Source organism: Rousettus aegyptiacus, unplaced genomic scaffold (assembly GCF_014176215.1).
Source record: "Rousettus aegyptiacus isolate mRouAeg1 unplaced genomic scaffold, mRouAeg1.p scaffold_m13_p_3, whole genome shotgun sequence".
Classification (NCBI taxonomy): domain Eukaryota; kingdom Metazoa; phylum Chordata; class Mammalia; order Chiroptera; family Pteropodidae; genus Rousettus; species Rousettus aegyptiacus.
This window is the reverse complement of record NW_023416306.1, coordinates 124,972,740-124,994,292: the sequence shown is the minus strand read 5'-3', so window position 1 is coordinate 124,994,292 and position 21,553 is coordinate 124,972,740.

Sequence of the window (21,553 nt, the reverse complement as noted above, 5' to 3'; positions counted from 1 at the left end):
AGTTCTTTCTGCATCAATGGTATATCTTAGGTCTATCATAACTACAAAAGTAAGAAAACAGCCAGCTTGAGATTGTTGCTATTACTTCTTGACAAGAACTCTTTACTTTTATGAAGCACCATGTTTTCTTTCCCATCTCTTTATTTTGAAAAATTTTAAGCATCGGATTTGAAAGAATAGTGCAGTCAACATTTGTATGCCCTACATCTATATTCAACAATTGTTAATGTTATACTATATTTTCTATATCTAATTTTTGGTGGAACCATTTGAAAGTAAGATGCAGATATCATCAATTATTTCTATGTACATTTAGTATGTATCACTTTAAGAATAAGAGCATTCTCCTACACATGCACAATACTGTTATTTAGATTAACAATAATTCTGCGATATGTATATTCATTCAGTCCATATTGATAATATTTTATGCTATATTTGTTATCCAGTCTGACTTCTCCAATTATCCCAAAAAAGTCATTTATATCTTAATTTTTTGAATAAGGGTGTTGTCAAGATTCACATATCACATTTGGTTGTTATGAATATTTAGTATCTCTTAATGTAGAATATTTACTCATTTTTTTTTTCATGGCATTGACTTTTAAAAAGTTCAGGCCAGTTGTAAAGTAAAATGTCCCAAATTCTGGCATTTTCTGATTGCTTCCTTATGCTATTATTGAACTTGTACTGTTATTTCCTATATTGTCTGTAATTGCAAGTTATGTCTAGAGGCTTAATTAGACTTGGTTTGAACTTTTTTGGTGAGGATACTTCACATGTATTATGTATTAATATTGCATTACATGATGAGACACCCAAGGTCAGGTCGTCCTGCTGTTAGCAACTCAAGGTTGACTACTTGGTTAAGACAGTGACTACTAGATGATTCATTGTAAAGATATATTTTTTGCTTTGTAATTTGCAAGTAATCTATGGGGACAGACTTTGTACCATGGAACAATTTTTCACTCAATGGTTTTAGCATCTGTTGAGGATCTTTGCCTAAATCAGTTTTTATAGTAGGGATAGCAATGTGGTAATTTTCTAATTTTTATTATAACTTTTACATTCATTACAAAATATGAACTGTCTTTTCTCCCTCCCCCTTTTTGTCTCTCTTTCTTGAGTTTCATTATAGATTCATGGATGCTTATTTACTTAGGGCATCATACCCTTTACAGTTGTTATTCTTTTTGATGCTCATATTTGTTTCAAAGACCACTGGGAGCCCCTTCAAGCTGGTCTGGGTCTTTTTGCCATGACTCTATTGGTATTTGAGTGCCTCCTTTTTGACATAACAAGATACCCTTGGAATATCTTGTGCATTTCCTGCCCAAGACCTAAAATCAGCTAATTTTCCTAAAGAACCCTATATGTATAGTGGAGAATTAGAAACCAAGCTCTAAAGGACAGATATCTTCATTCTTACTAGACTGTCATTGCTTCTTGACCCTACTCAGTGAACAGAGATAGGAATATATATATATATATATTTAAAATATGGTATTTGTAATTAAGATTTAACATTATAGTATTTTTCTTAATTTTGTTTCTTTTATTATCCATGTTATTCCCTATATATGGTGTGGAGAAAGAAGGACAGGGAAGGGGTGGGAGCCAATTAAGAGAGCAGTTCAGGCAAAGTGCCACAACTGATTCTGCTGGGAACTCTGATGGTTAAGTTAACCCTGGGAGTGGGAGAATCACCAGCTTTCACTGCCACTCCTCAGCAAGGGAGCTGGGACTTTTATACCCTTACATCTGTCAGTAATTGGTCAAGGGTGCTCCAGGGGTAAGTAAATTCCTAGGCACTTCTGGTTCTCTGCCTGTGCAGGTGAGAGGCTGACATTGTCTGCTACAAATTATCATTCTGGTTTAAAATCGAGTTATTTTTCTAGCCGACATTTTATAAAAACGACCATAAATATTGACATCTATCAACTAGAAACAATAGCTCTATATTAGTAAAACTTTCTAAAGTGTGTTGAAACCAAATAACCAAATAACCACATAAAAGTGTATTTTAGATGATACCTATCATGTGTGCAAGACAAAGTTCCTTTTAATTCATGCTTTATTTCTACCACAACTAATCAGAATCTACCTTCATTAAAGGACATGCTATTCATAAGTGGTTCTCTCTGAGAATTTTTTTTTTGGGGGGGGGGCAGACTTAGGACAACTTAGTGGGTTTTGAGAAGCAGATTCAGAAATTTCTGTTTGGCTGTCTTGTTCTCATGGCTTATTTCGCTGTAGGAAAGGGACAGCGAAGATCACTCGCTGGCTCATTTATATTGCCTTGAAAACAGCCTCTCCATTTCCTTGAGCTGCTGTCTCATCAGCAATGGCAGCTTCACCTTGTTCCCTGACAAGATACAAGCAGATCCATCTTCGATTTGCATGAGTCGACTGATTTGCATCGACTTTTCTCATTCTTTGCTCCCACCACGTACCATTGCTTTCCAACATGAAAAAGACACAAAACTGAAGGAAAATTTAGCTTACTAGTCCCTGAATCACGACTTTCCCTTCTCAGCCACAAATTCTGTCCTTTGCTCATAACAGCAGATCATGACTGCTTCCTTAAAAGACTAAAATGCATGAAGTATTGAAGCAATTTTTTGCAAACCTACATGGTAGAACTTATCTCTGCCCGTGAGCATTTTTTTTCTTTAAAAAGCCCTCCTGGAAAGCCATTTATTTATATAAAATAATTTAGGAACTTATCTTTGGAATCATCACCTAAAATGTCATAGGTTGGGTTCTCTGAAAGAAGACGCTTCTGGCAGAGCTTGGGGCAACAGATGTTTATTAGGACTCAATACCTGTGAAGGGAAGGGCAAAGCAGGATTGGGCAGAGGGAGAAACTGAACTGGGACACAGGCCTGAGCCTTGACACAGCTTAGGGCAGGCAGCTATGGTGCTTGTTAGGGCGTTTTGTTTCAGATCAAAATGGCTTGACTTTCTACCCTTCCTAGCTCAGTCACTAGAAGCAGACTCCCCCAGAAACAATATGACCTTGGGAGAGGTGACTCTCTACAGCTGCAGCAGGCTCAGAGGGAGCTGACAGTGGGAAGTTATCCTGATGATTCACAGTCCCCAAGGTGGGCAGCAAGCTATACCTTGAACAAGGAGATAGGGTAGGAACATTATGTTCATGTATAGAACATAGAACCAGTGGACAAGTCCAAGGAAAAACTCTACCTTACTATAATATTATTACACTGCACACGCAGCTTTACTTAATGTTAAGACTGGAAGGTATGTAGAGATATTCTGCTCTAATTACTCTCCTTGTCCCCGCCCCCCCACCCCGCCCCAGCTCCACCTTTAACAGCTGTCTGGCACCTCCACCTGAAACACTGCTTTGACAGAAGGTGACGTGATGCCTTCCTGTACTCTACTCTCTGCACCCAACAATTACCCCTCCTACGAACCTCCAAGGAACACAAACGGCTTCACCACCTCACAGGTCTTTTCTCACTTAGTTCTGTATAAGAAAGGTCAAAATCTGAGGGGAAAAAGAAGAGAAATAATGTGAAAATTTGGGGAAAAAGACTTCCCTAAAGTTATAAATGTGATTTTTTTGAAAATTATCCAGAAAAGCCTAGATTACCTCCCTAAGTGCTGATAAGTAATTGGAAAACTAAACAGGCTTCATCTTAAGGTCCCCTGCTTTTCTACTTATTGAAACTCTTGTAAGAATTATGTAAAGATTTGACTAGGAGTCTAAGAAAAAATGTTTTAAAGGGGCTCCTTAACTGGTATTAATGATAAGATTTATGAGCAGGTCATATCTAAGCACCTATTGTTTCAACAGAGCAAGTATGTGATGATTCACATAAATCACTCACTCATTCACTCATTTATTCATTCATTTATCTATCAAGAAGTTTTTGAATGCCTACTGTATGCCAGGTCCTATGCCAGGCTCACTGAATTACACTATAGCATAAAATGTTCACAGCCAAAGTTGGCTGAAGACTTTAGCTAGCCCTCCTGGCTATTTCTCTCTGACTGACATCTCTTTTCAGGTTGTGTTAAACCTATTCATTTACTTGAAGGTGTCCTAAAGCTTAATGTGATGGTTTTATTTTTCTTCTTAAACATTTCACTTTTCCTAATTCAAAATCTCTCCTTCCGGGGTTGGGCTTTTGTTGTTGATTTTCCTCCCTATCTCCCTTTTTTTCTTTCCTATCTGCTCCTCTGGCCTTTCTTTGCTGTTTGGGCTCATAGTCAGGACTGTACTGTGCCGGCCTGGAGAGGGTGAGGAGTAGAGAGAGGAAAGGGAGGACTACGGGATAGATATCTTCTGAGGCTCTCATCAGGAAGCTGGTGGATGAATTTAAGTCCATTAATAATAACAGCTTATGTTTGTATAATATCAAACATGTTCTAGCACACATATTAACTCATCGATCTTTACAACAGCCCAATGAATTAAGTCTGGCATTTTTTGGTCCCTGTTTTATAGACGAGATCAACACACAGCTGGTTAAGTGACTTGCCTAAGGTCATACGGATAATTGTCAAAGTCAGGATTGAATTTAAGTTCTTTAGTTCATACTCTCAGCCACTATGCCAAAGTGCCCTTTAAAAGTGAGGGCAGCTATCTGCTAAGGTGCCTCTAACTCAGAAATTCTCAAGTGGAGGCAGTTTTTGTCTCCCAGGGGACAATTGCTAATGTCTACAGACATTTTTGATTGTCACATCTAGGGACAGAAAAGTCTGGCATCTAGTGGGCAGAGAGCAGGGATGCTGCTAAACATCCTACAATGCACAAGGTAACACAGAAATATCCAGTCCAAAATGTCGGTGGTGTCGAAATCAAGAAACCCTGCTTTACCTGGACATATACTCCATACACAATCTGAACAGAAGAAAACAACAGTGCAACGATTACCTTTTATTTGGCAAAAAACAAGAATGATGATTAAGGTGCCAAATACTTCACTAGCTTTTAGCATTCATTCATGTCACACTGTTGGCTTATATGGCGCTTGTGGTCACCTAAACTCCTTAAGGTAGTTTCCCCCTTATTAATTCCTCTCAAGGAATTCCCTATATTTTTCAATTAACTTTTTGGGGGAAACCAAGATGTAGAACCTTAAATTTAGCTGTTTAAGTTTCATCTTGTTTGTTATTCCCTATTTTTCCAATCCATAGACATCTTTTGAAACCCGATTTTGCTTTCCATTATATAGAATACCACCATCGACCTGGTGTCATTGGCTAATACAAAACTTTTGATCTCTGAGCCTTTATGTCTGCTGCCAATAAACTCTTAGAGGGACCACTAACTGAGCGCTGGGGCAGAACACTAAACATTCTCCTTCGGATCACTGTTTCCTGAATGTAATTATTTGTACAAGGCACACCAGTGATATCTGGGAAGTTTAAAAATAAATAATACCTAGGCTGCAATTTGGACAGTTTGTTTTAGTGTATGTGGGGTAGAAATCATAAATCAGCATTTTAAAAGTGCTCCCTAGGATTGTGGTTTCAATGAGCAATCATACTGGGAACAATTGTTCTAGTCTGGCCCTACTCCATAAACTTCAACTAGAGGTGAATCTCCCTTATTCATTTATCCATATTTCTCCTCCTTAACAAGGATATATAGAGAACGTCAAATGTCTTCCTGAAATCTGAATATACTCGATATAAATGATTCTGTTTATTAATAAATATTGATTGGTTTGTTTACTTGTTTCTGAGCATGTTTCAAAAGGATTAAAGGCAGATACAACTATAGCTTGCATAAAAAAGGAAACAATGTTGATTTGCAATAAAATGGCACCTAGAATAGTGGATTGTGTTCTGTAGGCATTAAAAAATTCTGTTAAATAAATAAATGAATGAGTAAATGAGGAATTCATGGTGTCTTATGCAGTCATTGCTTTAATTTCTAAATGAATATTTGTTGAATATTGACATCAAATTGGCTGGACTATATCATTCCTGAAAATCAACCTTTTCCCTCTCTGGTCCATATCTCTCTTGGAAAATTGGTACATTACCTCTCCCTCACCTTTTGGAGCCTTTGTATTCTTCATGACTTCTCAAATCACTGATGGTGTAAGCACTTTAAGAACTCTGAAGGTAATTCATCTGGATTTGAGCATGGATTCATTTAACTAGCTGGGCAGAGCACAACCTCTCTTTAATGCTGGACTTCAGTTTCTTTCAATCAGTCTTTGTTTTATCCTTTCTGGCTTGGAGATTGTTTTCCCTGGTGAGATGGTTTACAAAATAAGAATTCAATTGCATGGCTTTCTTCATTTGGAATTATCTTTCTGAAGCAGTGATTGTACTTCATTCGGCTTCACTCAGTTTCTCATCAGCAACTACAGGAAAACAAAACAAAACAAAACAAAACAAAAAAACCCAGACAAAACAAAACCTGTACAATTTTTTTAAAAGTCCTGTTCACAAACCTCATTTTATTCTTGGTTAGGTTTTAATAAAATTTATTTTTCAATTACAGTTTAAATACAATATTATATTAGTTTCATTTGTACAGCACAGTGACTTGACATTTATATACTTCACAAAATGATTGCCCACTTAAGTCTAGTAACATTCTTGGCCAGTTTTAATGACACTATTTTTCCAGGTTTGAGGTTCTAACTTATTCCCTAATTATTACCTCTTCCTCCTTTTATAGGTGAAGGCTTTTCCACAGTGACATGATTGACATTTGGGCCAGATAATTCTTTGTTGTGGGGCAGTTCTACACATTATAGAATGTTTAGCAGCATCTATGGCCTTTACTTAATGCATACCAGTAACAACACTTTCTTCAAGTTGTGGCAGCCAAAAATGTCTCTAGAACATTGTCAAATGTCTTCTAAGGGGCAAAATTGTTCCCTGTTAAAAACCACAACTAAAGATGTTAAAAAAAATAAATAAACAAATAAAACCTGAACCCAATTCAGATGTATTGAATTATTCACAGCTACATAGGTAGATTATTACTGTCTAGAGTATCGCCTCATCTTTAAAAATGGCAGTGATGTCTTGTGCCTAGGATAATATCTTGCCTCTGACGGCAGCTCAGTAAAAATGTAATTTTTTCAGTCGTCTAGTCAGAATTTCAAAGTACCTTGTCCACAGCTTTATTATGACAATGAGCATATTGTATTGCAATAGCTAGTTTGTACCTTTATCCAGCTTCTCATGAGAAGAGATCTTGTCCTATTAATCAGTGTATCACCAGTTTTTTGAACCCAATAGATGAAGGTACTGAATAAATGTTCCAGGTTTCTTTACAAAATTATAAAAAATGGTGACTCTGAAAAATCTTCATGCTTTTAATTGTTCGAAAGACATATTGCCTATTGATTTATTTGGCATTAAATAAAGGATTAAAAAAAGATACTCTTTAGGATTACAGAGATAGTTAAGATGTAGATTATGGTAAGAAAACAAACCAGAGAGAAAGAGGAACTTCATGAAAACCAATAAAGTGGAATTAAATTAAGAAGTTTGTTTAACTAAGAAGAGGGATACTAGTGCAAAATTTGAATCTAGGAAAGACATGGACACTAGCTGCTAAGTAGAAAAATTTTTGAATAGGCAACAAAAAATCCCAGTGATGAAAATCCATTGTTATCTCGTCGCTTCTTCTCAGTATAGCAACCTGTGAAGATAAGGTGAATTAATTCTTCAGCTGAAAGGTGACATGCCCATTCAATAGGTAACTCAAGAAGAATTTATAAAGCTTTGGTAAAAAACCATAGGGATCCTACTCATAGATAGGAAAGAAGTTTTTAGCCTTTAGTCTGATCTCAGCAATTTAGACTAGCTGAGGAGGTCAACTCAAAACAAACAAACAAACAAACAAACAAACAAACAAACAACCCAATATTTCTTTGGAGCAAATAAACTCTGAGTTTCTTTAATTGCAACTACCTTTGACATAAGGGTTTGAAGTTCTTTCCAAAGAATTTCAACGATCCAACAGAATAAGCATAGGGTTAGCCATTATTTTCTGGATTTGCAGCATTTCTGAGAATCATAGAATATCAGTTAATTTTATTTTATTGCAATTACATTTTAACTTTACTCAGATAAGAACAGAAGGTGAAGTAGATTGTGAAACCCTTTGTAAACTATAAAAGACTATGCCAATGCTAGTAGCTATGATAATTATGGTTGCTATTTTTCTGCAGATGAACTTGGGGAAGGAAGTAGGGAATCTGGAAAAATAAACCTTCTCTTTAAATGAAATTGACTGGCTTATCTCACCCCCATGCCTGACTCAAGAACATGGTTGGTTCCTGGATCAGCGGAGACTGACCCTGGCATTAACACTGAAGTGATTCCTACAGAGCCTGGAGACTAGAAGCTGTCACAACACCGTGGATGACAGCCAGGCTGCTGGATCTATTTCAAAGTGACTCAGTGGGGAAGAGAATTATTAATATATTTATCACCACAGGTATTAGTTATATGTCACTATTGAGAAACAACTGTGCAGTGTTATTTTTATTCTTTTATTTGTTTAACCATATATTGTCTATTAAAAAATTATTTTAGCACACAATGCAATATATATATATGTGCCGTACTGTTGAATTGCACCCCTGAACCTTACTGGGTTTCGTTAACCAATGTCACCATAATAAAAAATAAATAAATTAACAAATTATTTGTGCATGTGTGCTTGTTTTGTTCATAGGTAGACACCTTTGTTTCTGACAGGCCCCCCCAAAAGAAAGATTAATTTGATGGGAACCCTGAGAAGGAATTTATCTGCTGAAATGGATTCCCTATGGTCCGCCGAGGGTCTGCATTTTATAAATAAGAGCCTAGTTACCATTTGCTGACAGGGGCTCTTCATGTGCCCCGTATACCTGGAAAAACCGCAGACTGAACTCTTACCTTCTGCATTACGCCCTGCTTACTTATGCCATCTGAGTCAACCACTGTAGGGAAACCCTGGTTTTACCTTCTATGAACAGACTGCGACTTGCCCCATCCAATCAGAACTATACAAGTTAGATATGTCATTTACATACACTGGGCCTACTCTCATCCCTTGGATCCTGTGTGGAGTGGGAATGTGAAATTTAAGTCATTTCTTTTGGGAGAGACTTGTTTGGATGCTTCCTCCAGCCCCCTCCTCCCATGCACTGTAAAATGTTGGGATTGTGGGTCACAGGAGGAAGAGAGTATTTTTAGTTGAATTTTTTTTTTAACATTCCTCATGAATGTAAATTTGTACTATTTAACTGACTATTCTTGGTGTAAAATCTTGTCATGTGTATAAAAATAAAAAAGATCTCCCCCGCCCCCCTGCCTCAAAAGAGAGAACTTGGGCAGGAAGTTTCACTATAAAAGGCAGCCTCCTCTTTGTCTCTGTGGAGCACAGTTTAGGTTGCTACCTGAATCTGTGTCTCCCAGGCTGCAGCTCCTTTTTGCTCAATTAGATGTTTCTTATTTTTTATTAAAGTCCAAAATTAATTTTGAGTTACACTGAGATTCCTCCAAATTTACAATTTGTAAAGTAGATGGTAAAAAACATCCAATTAGAAAATGGGTGAATGACATGAAGAGACATTTCACTAAAGAGGGTATACAGATGGAAATAAGCAGGTGAGAAAATGTTAAACATCATTAGTCATTAGGTAAATGTAAATTGAAATAATAATGAGATGTCTCTATATACCTATTAGAATGGTTAAAATAAAAAATAGTGACAACTCCAAAATGCTGGGAAAATGTAGAGAAACTGAATCATTCATTGCTGTGGGAACATAAAAATAGTGCGCCAACACTAGAAAATGGCTTGGCAATTTCCTTAAAACCTAAACATGCAACTACCATGTGACTTAGCAATTGTACTCTTGGATGTTTATCCCAAAGAAGTTATGTCTACATGAAAACCTGTACATGAAAGTTTATAGCACCAATTGATTAAAACATTAAAATATTTTAAAATTATGATAAAATACAAATAACATAAAATTTACCACCTGCAATATTGTGATTTATAAGAAATATATATTTGGTCGTTCCTATGACCAAAATATGTTTCTCATATATATTTGGTCTTCGTCCACAATTCCTGGCTCACAGCTCCCTGACCTCTTGGAATTTCCTAAGTGTAGAGAGTGAACAACAACAAAAAGTGTCTTTTGTTATGTTAATGAAGTGAGTTTTGGAAAGCCCCAAAGAGGGCTGGTTGCTAGGAGAACCAACCGTGTGATTAGAGGGTTGGCATTTTCAGTTCCACACCCCCCTCCCAACTTCTGAGGAGGGGAGAGGAGCTGGCGAGTTCAATAAATTGCTAATGGCCAATGATTTAATCAATCATGACTATGTAATGAAGCCTCCAGAAAAGCCCAAAAAGGCTGGGTTAGGAGAGCTTCTGGGTTGGTGAACACGTGGAGATGTGGGGAGAGTGGCGCACCCGGGCAGCGCATGGAATCTCCTTGCCCTTTCCCATATATTTTGCGTCTCTTCCATCTGGCTTTTCCTGCGTTATATCCTTTTATGATAAACCAGAGAGATAATAAGTAATGTGTTTCTGAGTTCTGTGCGCCATTCTAGCAAATTAATCGAACCCAAGATGGGGGCTGGAGGAATCTCTGATTTAGAGCCAGTCAGTCAGAAGTACAGGTAAGAAGCTGCATTCTCATTGGCATTCTGACTTGGGGGAGTCGTTGAAACCTCCAATCTGTAGCCAGTTGGTCAGAAGCACAGGCAGCTCTTGCTTGCGACTGAGGTTGGAAATGGGTGTGTGTGGTGGGGTTGGTGCACAGCCTTGTAGAAATTGAACACTTAACCTTTGGAATCTGATACTGACTTCGGGTAAATTATTTCTTGGGTTGGGTTGAGGATTCTAGCTCAATGAAACACAACTAAACTGCTAACTCGGAAAGCTTGATTTCAGATAAAGAGATGACGAAGACAAAGGATATAGTAGTCAATATGTATGGAAATCAACCAGGGATAATTCTATCATGGATTTTGTTCAGTTTTTACTTTTTTAAGGTTTTTGTTTGTGTAGTTTTGTTTATGTAACAGATTGAACCACATAAAATTGCTGACATTTGGCCTTTTAATAGAATCTACAATATGGAAAGTTCAAATGAGTCAGCCAATTTTTTTGTATGTGCATATCCAGGTTTCCCAGCATCATTGTCGAGGTTCTCTTTATTTCTTAAATGGCAGTGTTTGCCTATGTACCCACATGACATTAAAATATAAAACACCTTTATATGCATTAAAATCTATGAACCTGTAAGAATCATGGTCATGTAGCTATAAGACAAATGAGTTCCTTCTGAGGAGAAAAGGCTGTGGCCAGCCTGTGAAACAAAGGTGCTAAGTAGGAAATAAAACCTGTAAAGGTCAGTCTCTACATAAAGGCAGCTTAGAAACTGTTGTCAATGACACAGCAGCCTCTTTCTACATAATATACCATATACCATCTCTGTACATTAAAGGTAATATACATGTAATTGAAGAAAAATTAATCTACCATCCAAATCCAGACAAGAAAAATTGCATCTTAATATTTAATTGCCATAAGAACCCCCCACGATTTCAGAACCTATTGAAACATGTCAGATTAACGTTGGTATAATTTGGTTTTGGTTATAGTATCAGGTGCTTCATTTCCAATGAGTCATTAAAATCTAGGATAGTCTCTAGGATTAAGATTCATTCTGCTCTTAGTCTCATTTGTTTCCACAACATCAATTGTACCTGTTCCATAACTAATGTGTCTAACAGAAAAAAATTAAATTATGTTTAGAATACCATTCAATAAAGTCAAATATATTATGTAAATTTTTAAAAGACATTTATTTTGAAATTTTACAATAAAAATCCTGATACTCAAAAGATTACACTTCAGTTCTTTAGACATTTTATTTCTGAAAACAGCTGGATAAAAGGTTTTAGAATGGATCAGAACATGTACAAACAGATTCAAACAGATTGTGTGACTCAGACGCCGAGTGAACAGAAATCTATGAGTCTGCTTAGTAGGCTAGGAAGTTGCTAGCTGGGATAATATGCTAAAACTTTATGAAATTAAAACGAATGTTCTCCGCAGCCCCAATAAAAGTTCTGGTCACATTCTTTAAGTTCTAACACAGACAGATAAATTTTGATCAGGTAAGAAGAGCTTAAGTGTAGAAAATACATGATCAACCCAGTTTCCTCTTTCCTGCACCACAGGGCACAGCTACATGCCATCTGGTGATTTTCAGGCGAGAAAGCTGCCATCTGCCACTTGTACTAATACATGGGAAAGGAGTAGCCCTCCCTGTCCTGTAAGCTTAGATTTCCTTGTGGCTGTTTATGTGCCTCAGGGCTCCAATTGTTGAGTTAGAATTTACACTGAGTGTCTGTGTGTGCAGTGTATGTGCATCCAACATATTCAACACCAAAGTGAGACATCTCTTTCTTACCACCTCTTAAGAGAAATAAAAAAAAGTCTGTTTTTGGCCAGGATAACTTATTCCACAGCAAGCCTTTTCTCTCCTGCCTAACTCATAGCCAAGATACTATTAAATACAACCTAAACTAGAGATACAAAATTGGATTGCAACCATAAAAATAGATTACAGAGTAGACACAAATAGAATCTAAGGTGTGAAAAAGACCTACTAGTCCTTCTGTTCTATATCCCTTCAAGGAAAGAAAAATCTAAATTATCCTCAAATAAGTTTTCCATAGATTTCCATAAAAGAATTTTAAAGGCGTCAGAAGTTTATTTCCTTAGATTTAAAAAAGCAAGAAGAGGGCATAAAATTATTTAAAAGAGGCCTTAGCTAAGATCTAAATTAGAACTGTTTCTAGAGCTAAATGAAGTGGAAATAGGGAGACAAAAACAGGAAATATAAACAGACGTTAAGTTTTCCTAGAACTGACGCCAGGCCTGTCACTTTCTCAAACTTTTGCACATAAAAGTTGCTTCGTATATTTATTAAATGAATTTTTCCTCTCCACTTTATGGTTTAATCTCACCCACAGAAATTTTGTATTCTAAAGAAGTAAAGAGTAAACTTTTTAAAATGTCTTTAATGATCTAAAACATGACTCTTCTTAAAACATCAGTACACGAACCTTGATATAGTACAAGATCATAGGGATCTGATTTTGGATTCTTAGTCCCTATCCTCAATTATTAAGGTAATTGTAAATTTTAACTTAGCCTCTTTGTGTCTCAGTTTCCTTTTCCATTAAAAAAATCATTACTACTTGTCTCAACTCACCTCACAGGGTTGTGAGGAAAATCTGTAAGACGCTGACTTGTAATAGAGCCATGTGTATAAATACAAGTATTAAAAGCTTAGCGGCAAGCTGTGTAGAATAAGTTACTAAACAAAATAAGCCTGTGCCAGGCAATATTTATAAAATCTTTGCATAAAATGGCACAGAAGAACTTCTATTCCTAACCAAAACGGAGTAACAAAGACTGTTTACACTATTACCTGGACAACTATAAAGCTGGACAAAACAGCTCTCAAGACATTGGATACAGAAAACTCTCAAGACATTGGATACAGAAAACAAACGGTGACCATAAAGATACAGAAAACAAATGGGGAAAGACATAAAATTGTCCCCTTTTATTGCCTCGAGAAAGTTTCTGGGCCAAAGCACAGGAAGGCAGGAATCACTCAGAGCTCAGAGGTCCTCCTTAACAAGGTATTAGCAAATAAAGTTTAGTAATATTTAGAAAGAATTATACATTATGACCAAATAAAGTTTTTAAGGGATGCAAAAACATGTTAAGTGTTTACAAATTAATGTAACCCACCATATTAGCAAGCTAAAAAAATAAAATGATGTGATCATATTAATCAATGTAAAAAAAAGCATTGGACAAAATTCAACTCCCATTCGTAAGTAAATTTTTTTTTCAGAAAAATAAGATTTTTATCTACTTGATAAAAATCATACAGAGAAAACCATCAGCTAATATTGTACCATTATTGTAATAATGGTGAAATATTATACTTAATATTATACTTAATGTCTCTGCTTTTCCCCTAAGATTGAGAACAAGGTAAGGTATCAGCTCATACTATTACTGAATAAAGTGCTAAAAGATCTAACCTATGTGATAAGCCAAAAAAAGGAAATAAAATGCATATACATCAGAAGGGAAGAAGTATACTATCTCTATTTTCAGGTAACATGATTTTGTACAAAGAAAATATCAAAGAATCTACAAGAAAACAAAAACCAAAACCCCAAAATCTCACAGGACTAATAAGTGAGTTTGACAAAATCACAAGATAAAAGCTAAACACACAAAAATCAATTGTATTTCTAGAATCTTAAGGAACCCTGAATAGCCAAAACAATATGAAAGAAAAGAACAAAGTTGGAGGGTTCACACTCCCTGATTTCAAAACAAAGCTTCAGTAATCAAAACAGTGTGGTACTAATGCTATGCAGGTGATATGTAAAAAACGATTTAAAAAAGCCCCAGGAGGATCTTTTGCTAACAAAATACCTGATATTCTATCAATTGGGGGTTGGATTAATGGTAAACCCTGTGAAGACAAAGTGGTAATATTTGAATTGCTTTAAAGGATGAATGAGAATATGACTGGTAGAAAAAGGAAAGGGAATATTAGAGCAAGGGACCAGAATGAGCACATGGCATAGAGTGTGGAAGACCATGGTTGGGTGGGAAAATGATGGTCAGATTACAGCTCTATATTAATACATAATCCCATTGATTCAGGGCTAGAGTTCATGAAATGTGCAAATTAATCTTATTTCATATCCATTTTATATTCTGTATTAGTTTCCTATTGCTTCGATAACAAATCATTACAAATGTAGAGGCTTAAAACAAAACAAATGTTGTACAGTTTTGGACACCAGAATTCGAGGTGTCAAGAGAGTTGTGTTACTTAGAAGCTCTAGGGGAGATTCCTTTTTTTTTTCTTTTTTTTCTTTTTCTGGCTTCTATAGGCCACTGCCTCATGGCCTCGTTCACTTCATTCTGATCTCTGCTTGCATCATTACCTCTTCTCTCGCTCTGAACCTTCTGTCTCCCTCTTGTAAGGAAGGACACTTGTAATTACATTAGGCTTACCTGGATAAACCAGGACAATCTCCCTATCTCAAGGTTCTTAACATAATCACATCTGTAAATTTCCATTTGCCATATAAGGTATTATATTCCTAAATTTGGGTATTAGGACATAAACATCCTTCATTATTCTGTTTCCTACAGATTATACAGAAGCTAGATCTCAAAAAATAAAGGCTGAATGAATTTGTGCATGTAAAAAGTGTGCAACCAAATGGTATCTTTCTTGCCATCTAAAATAGTTGATTTTCTGAAATTCATTGCATTATTATTCTTTCATCAGTCATCATGAGCTGCGACTCAAAATAATCCCAAACTAGACACAGTTTCTCAATAAGACCTTGTGAAACCAATTATTGCCATGTCATGAAGTATTCAAAGGCTACTGTCTTCTGTCTTCTTACCACCAAACTTTTGAAAATAGGAATCAACACTCACCATCTCTATTTACTTAGTTTTCATTCACACTTCTACCCAGGAAAATCTGGCACCTCTTTGGGCTTCAGTTGTCTTACCTGATTCAGGTCCCTTATTATTGAGATGTTCCTTTCCAGCTTTAAACTCTGTGACTCCAGGCTACTTCTTATTCTCCGTCATGCAGCATCAGGAGTGTGCTGGTATCCCTCAAGTCTCTTAGCCCTTACTCAATTATATTTCTCCTAGGATCTCAGACCAAGCTGTCAGTCTAATCAGTGTGTTGTCAAAAGCTTCAATTCGGAATTCAGCAAAACCTTTTTGAGCATCGTAGAAATTCCATTAAGAAGCAATTCAAGTTGAGAAAGAAGGCCGTTCCGCATTCCTGGGAGGCTTTCCTCCCCAGTGCCTGGGCCACATACTGATTGATGCCCTCTGGCTAAAGATTGCTCTATAAGAAAGCAAAAATATCACTATCTCAAGAAGGAAGGAGATAGAAACCCCAGCGCAGAGTGCTCTGAGGCAGCCTGGCTTCTGAGGGATCCGAATTACTAACAGCTTTCACTTTTAGTTATGTATTTATTTTTCATATAATCATCTATCTCTTTCGGGCTGAACAAAGACAATATGGCATCTAACCAGGGAAAGAGCAGTTGCCCTTTGAGAAGACTTAGGCATTCTATTAAATATTTTAAACTGCTTTAAAAATATTTCGAGCCTGAATTTTCTGTAATTGAGTTTGTAATAATAACTGAAGGAGATATGACAATGGCTGACTAGGCTCCAAAAGGTTTTTCTGATATCTTCCTTTGTCTAGGGGAAGGGATCTATTGGGAAAGGCTCCTAAATCAAAGTGTGAGCAGAAAAGAGTTGCCTCAAGTCTTATGTTAACTCGTAGTAAGTAAATAGCCTATGCAAGTTCATTTCTTTGTTCATTCAATATGTTTACTGAGGCCTTACCCTGCACTGGAGTCTATGCTGGATAGTAATATAGATATAAATTAGACACAGTTTGGTTTTCAGGGGGCTTCCAGTCTAGCAGGATAGACAGAGATGTAAATATCATGAAAACTAGGTGTGACAAAATGTCACGAATGCCACTGAGGCAATTGTATAGTATATAATGAGAGTAAATGGAGAGAGATCCAAAATTCTATTAGGAGATGGAAGAGCATCACTTAATGCCCTCATAAGTTCTTGCCCAGAGTAGCAGACTTATGAAGGAGGCCCGGCATTTCCCATACCTTGGTTCGACAACTCCCTAAATATTTATGGAGTATCTATCTTGAGCCCAGAACTCGTTGATGGTCAAGAATTTATTTGATTGAAGGTCAAATAAAAAATCACAGGAGGCTTGAAGAAGGGATTGTTTCTGCCAAAAAAAAAAAAAAAAAAAAAAAGGAAGAAGGAAATAAAGAGGGAGTGAAAACTTAAGGGAACCTACTTTAATATTAAATATTCACCTGATAAGGGCTGAAAGTTTTTCCATATTCTTGTCAGTCCTATCAAATTTGAAATGGTAACCCCATAAATATAGATGAATAAAAGTTCTTTTGCGGCCTTTCTTGTGATGGTAAAAATTGAATATGTGACTTAAAAAATAATCTAGGCTTTATAAATTCACGGGGAAAAGCTTAATCTCTCAAGTGTTTCCTGTATTTCTTGAGAAAGGAAATATATTATTTTCTCTAATAGTTATTTCAAACCAAAGCAGCACTAGATCATTTAATAAGGGAAATATCTAATGACTCAGTAGAAATATGGGCAAAGAATAGGAATAGGCAGTTTATAGAGAAAGAAATAGGAATGAATTAAACAAATTTAAAAATACTCATCATTACTTTATAAAGATATGCGGATCAAAACAAGAAGATACCTATTTGATTGCCAACATTTAGATGTTTAATAATATCCAGTGTTAGAGAGTGAAGAAACTGTGAACCTCAAACATTATGGATGAGAGAAAAAATGAGTACAACCATTTGGATGCTATCTAGCAAAATTGAAAGTGTACAGATATCCCTTGACCTAGTAATTCCACATCTAGAAATTTGACCTAAGGTAAACCGAAATAAAGTACAAAGAAGTTATGTGCAAAAAAGTTTGGGGTACCAGTTGTGTGGTCCAAACCTTTTGCTTCTCAAGGAGCGACTGGGAGCTGGGGATTCTCTCCTGATTGCAGGGCAATGTGCTGGGGGAGGGGGTTATTGAGAGTGTGTCTCAGCTTTTTCAATGTTTCTAAGAGTAATACCAAAATATATCTATCAGCTGGAGATTGATTAAATAAATTATGGTTGATTCATACTATGGAATAGTATATCACTATTAAAGAGAAAGATGTAAATACATTTGTGCTAATATAGAAATAGCCCTAGCATTAAAAAGCAAGATGTAAAGCAGTGTGTAAGATGCCATTAAATAGATGTCTTTAATTTTTTTCAATTTTTTTTCAATACGATATTATATTAGTTTCAGGTGTACAAGATAGTGATTAAACATTTATATCACTTACAAAGGGATCCCCCAATAAGTCTTGTACTCACTTGACACCACACAGTTATTACAATATTATTGACTGTATTCTCTGTACTGTACTTTACATCCTTGTGACTATTTTTATAACCAGCAAGTTGTTCTAGATACAAGATGTCTTAATGGGTACACAAGAAACTGCTAAGTTTCTCTGAGCGGTAGAATTGGGAGGATTTGGAGTTGAAAGGAGATTTAATTTTTATCGTGTACATTGGATTATGTTTCCCTGTTTTCCTATGTTTATGCTATTTTTTTTTTAATAAAAGCAAAAAGGAGTTTAAATAGTAGACAAAAGAGTTTAGTGATGGAACGCTATAGTCAGAAGACTATTTGTAGTCCTGAAATAGAGAAAAAATTCTCAACTTTGTCATTCTGAGTTCTAATAGTGCTTCTAGATTTTTTCCTCCTCAAATCTCCAGAGAACCAGGGAGAGTTCACCAATGTCTCTGTAACTCTCTGTGTTAATTTCTGCACATTAAATAAAACAACCACCTCTTCCAGTCTTAGCAAACTTGTCTCATATAGGAAATAAACTTTGTCAATCAGCCTGGCTCCAGTTCCTGTGCACCAAGAGTGATTGCCTTTGTTCTCTGTGGCTCCCAGTAGTAGAGAGTATGCTAAGTAAGACCAGCTGCTAGTGTCTCAAAGGGGAGAATTGTAGTCAATTCTAGATTGTAGATGAAGCTGATTAGAAGCCAGACCCTCAGGCAACAGATGGGGAAATAGTCAAACCTCTGCTAGGAGCGAACTGAGAGAGAGGCATTTTTGCCCGCTTCCTCTGTGCTGGTCCTATGTGTGTAGCTGTGGAAGGTGCTTCTGTGCCTGTTTAAAAACTGCTTCTTTGCTAAAGTCTTGTGGAATTTGTGAACGCAAGCCCCATTGGCTCTCAGAAGTAGGTAAGTTGGAGGCCTGTCTGTTGCTTAAATGATACCCGAAAAAGTTGGGGGACTAGATGTGTGGACAAGCTTATTGCAGGAAGGTGCTGGTGATTTGGTTTTGTTATTGGATCATGCAGTGGGGAAAAGGTAGGGCAAGTGCCCACCAGCTTCCCTGGGCTTCCGGGAGGATTGCAGCCACACTTAGGTGAAGTCAAACTTCTTTTAGGGAAAGACTGGGAGATGGGTGTTTTCGCTTGCTTCTGTGCTGAGCCCTGGGGAGATAGTTAAGATGAGTGCATGTGTACTTAAGAAGTGCTTCTTTGTTTGCTACAGTCATGTGGCACTTACAAACGCAAGCCCCTTTGGCTTTCAGAGCTACATGATTTGGGAGCCCATTTCATGGGCGGGAGCCTTCAAAGTTGGGGCACCAGTCGTGTGGTCCAAAACCTTTAGCTTCTCAGGGAGAAGTTGGAAGCTGGGGGTTCCCTCCTGACTGTAGGGCACTGTGCTGGGGGAGGGGTTTACAGCAAGAATTTGTCTCAGCCTTTTCTCAGTCGCCCAGCGTGTTGGAGTTACTCAGCTAGTTTTTGGATTTCTCTCAGGGAATTGCTTCATGTGTTGCTCTATACATTCAGTGAGTTCATGGGAGGTGGAAAATTCAAAGAGCCTCTAACTGTCTCCAACTTGGTCCCTGAATCTCAGTTCATCTGAGTCTATTTGAGATACCTGTGGGTTCACTAAATCCCTGTGATTGATGAAATTGTGAACATCTGTGATTTATGTTGCTTTCACCTTTAATAAACTGATGAGGCACCTTGTCAATCTTACTGGTACTCAATAGCTCTCTAAAACTGGGCAAGCAGTATACACAGCTGGGTTTAGGGGCCTTTAAAATGAGAAGAGGGCTTTCCTGGACCTCTGGGCATAATTTATGCTCCCAAATCTATTTATATCTATCTCTCTATCCATCCATCTATTATCTATGTACCTATGTATCATAGGGTAACGTGTTAAGCACCTGGATGAGTCTGGATAAATCAAAATTCAGAAGTCTTAACCGACTTATTTATTTGTTAACTTTGAAAAAACAGACGTTTAGCCAGTTAGAATTGCTATCTATCAAGTACAGCCATCTCTGATGTTAAATGACAGTGAATATCTGCACAGAGGCACTGAATAAATTTTAATATTTGGGAAGGGACTTTTTAAGTAGCAATGTTAGGAAGAAAAAATAATTTTTTGAAAATTAATAAATTAACATTGTGAAATGAAAACTTAAAAGTTATAATACATGCAGATATTCAACAATAGATGTATAGTGAGTTCTAATGTTAATTTTTAGTCTCTCCTCCTACAGAACTGGAAAGAGACTTTAAAGAATAAAGCTAAGGCAATAGTTCTGATTTGGCCTGTATTATTCTTTTTCTATGCTCTCAGAACACCTTCAGGCAATATAATGCTTTTTTTGTGTGTTTTTTTTTTTCTTATTGATTCATGCAAAATGCCAATAGCCTGTTTTACCACTGTATAGGAATAACCATTAAGAACCATGGGTGTGACACACAGTAATATTGGACTGCTGACAAGTTTCTATTGATTCCAAAATAGAAAAGTAAAATTACAAAATTGAAATCAATGTATTCGATTAAATGTTTACAAAATATAACACTTTGTCAGCGATGTAACACAAGTATTATAAAGTTACATATATATTATCTTCAATGAGGTGTATGAGTACACTTTAATTGGTCTATTCACCAAGGGTTGGGGCTTTTGCAAGTAAAGGTGAGAATATACAAATGGCTAATAAGAACCTGAAAAGATGCTCAACATCATTAGCATCAGTGGAATGCAGATGAATACCACAATGAGATATTACTTTACAACCACTAAAATGACTAGAATAATAAAAAAAAGTACAAGTGTTAGTGGAGTTGTGGAGAACTCAGAACCCTCCTCATTGCTGGTAGTGTTGCAAGAGAGAGCATTCACTTTGGACAACAGTCTCAGTTCTTCAAAGGGCTGAACAAAGAGTTATATGAACCAGCAATTTCACTCAAGGGAAATGAAAACTTACTTCTGCACAAAAATTGTATAACGTTTATAAGAGTATTAATTATCATAGTCGAAAAGTGGAAACAACCCAAGTTTTCATTAACTGATGAATGGATAAATAATATGTACTATATCCATACAATAAAATATTATTTGGCAGGTAAAAAAAATGAAATACTTAAACATACCATAACATGAATGAACTTGGAAAATGTTAATGTTAAGTGAAAGAAGCCATTTATATGAATGAAGCCGGCCACTTATTTTATGATTCCATTTATATAAAATATCCAGAATAAACCAATCTAGAGACAGAAAATAGTTTAGTGGTTGCCTAGGGCTGGGAAGAGGGGCTTTGGGAGTGACCGTTAAAGGGTATAGGGTTTCTTATTGGGGTGATAAATATGTTTAAAATTGGTTGTGGTAAAGTTTGCACAGCTTGTGAATATACAAAAAGCTATTGAATTGTACATTTTAAATGGGTGAATTGCATGGTATGTAAAATATATCTCAATAAAGTGTTAAAAAAAGTAAAGATGGCAATGAAAAAAGATTTGACTTTGGGTGGTGAACACAATGCAATATACAGGTGATGTAT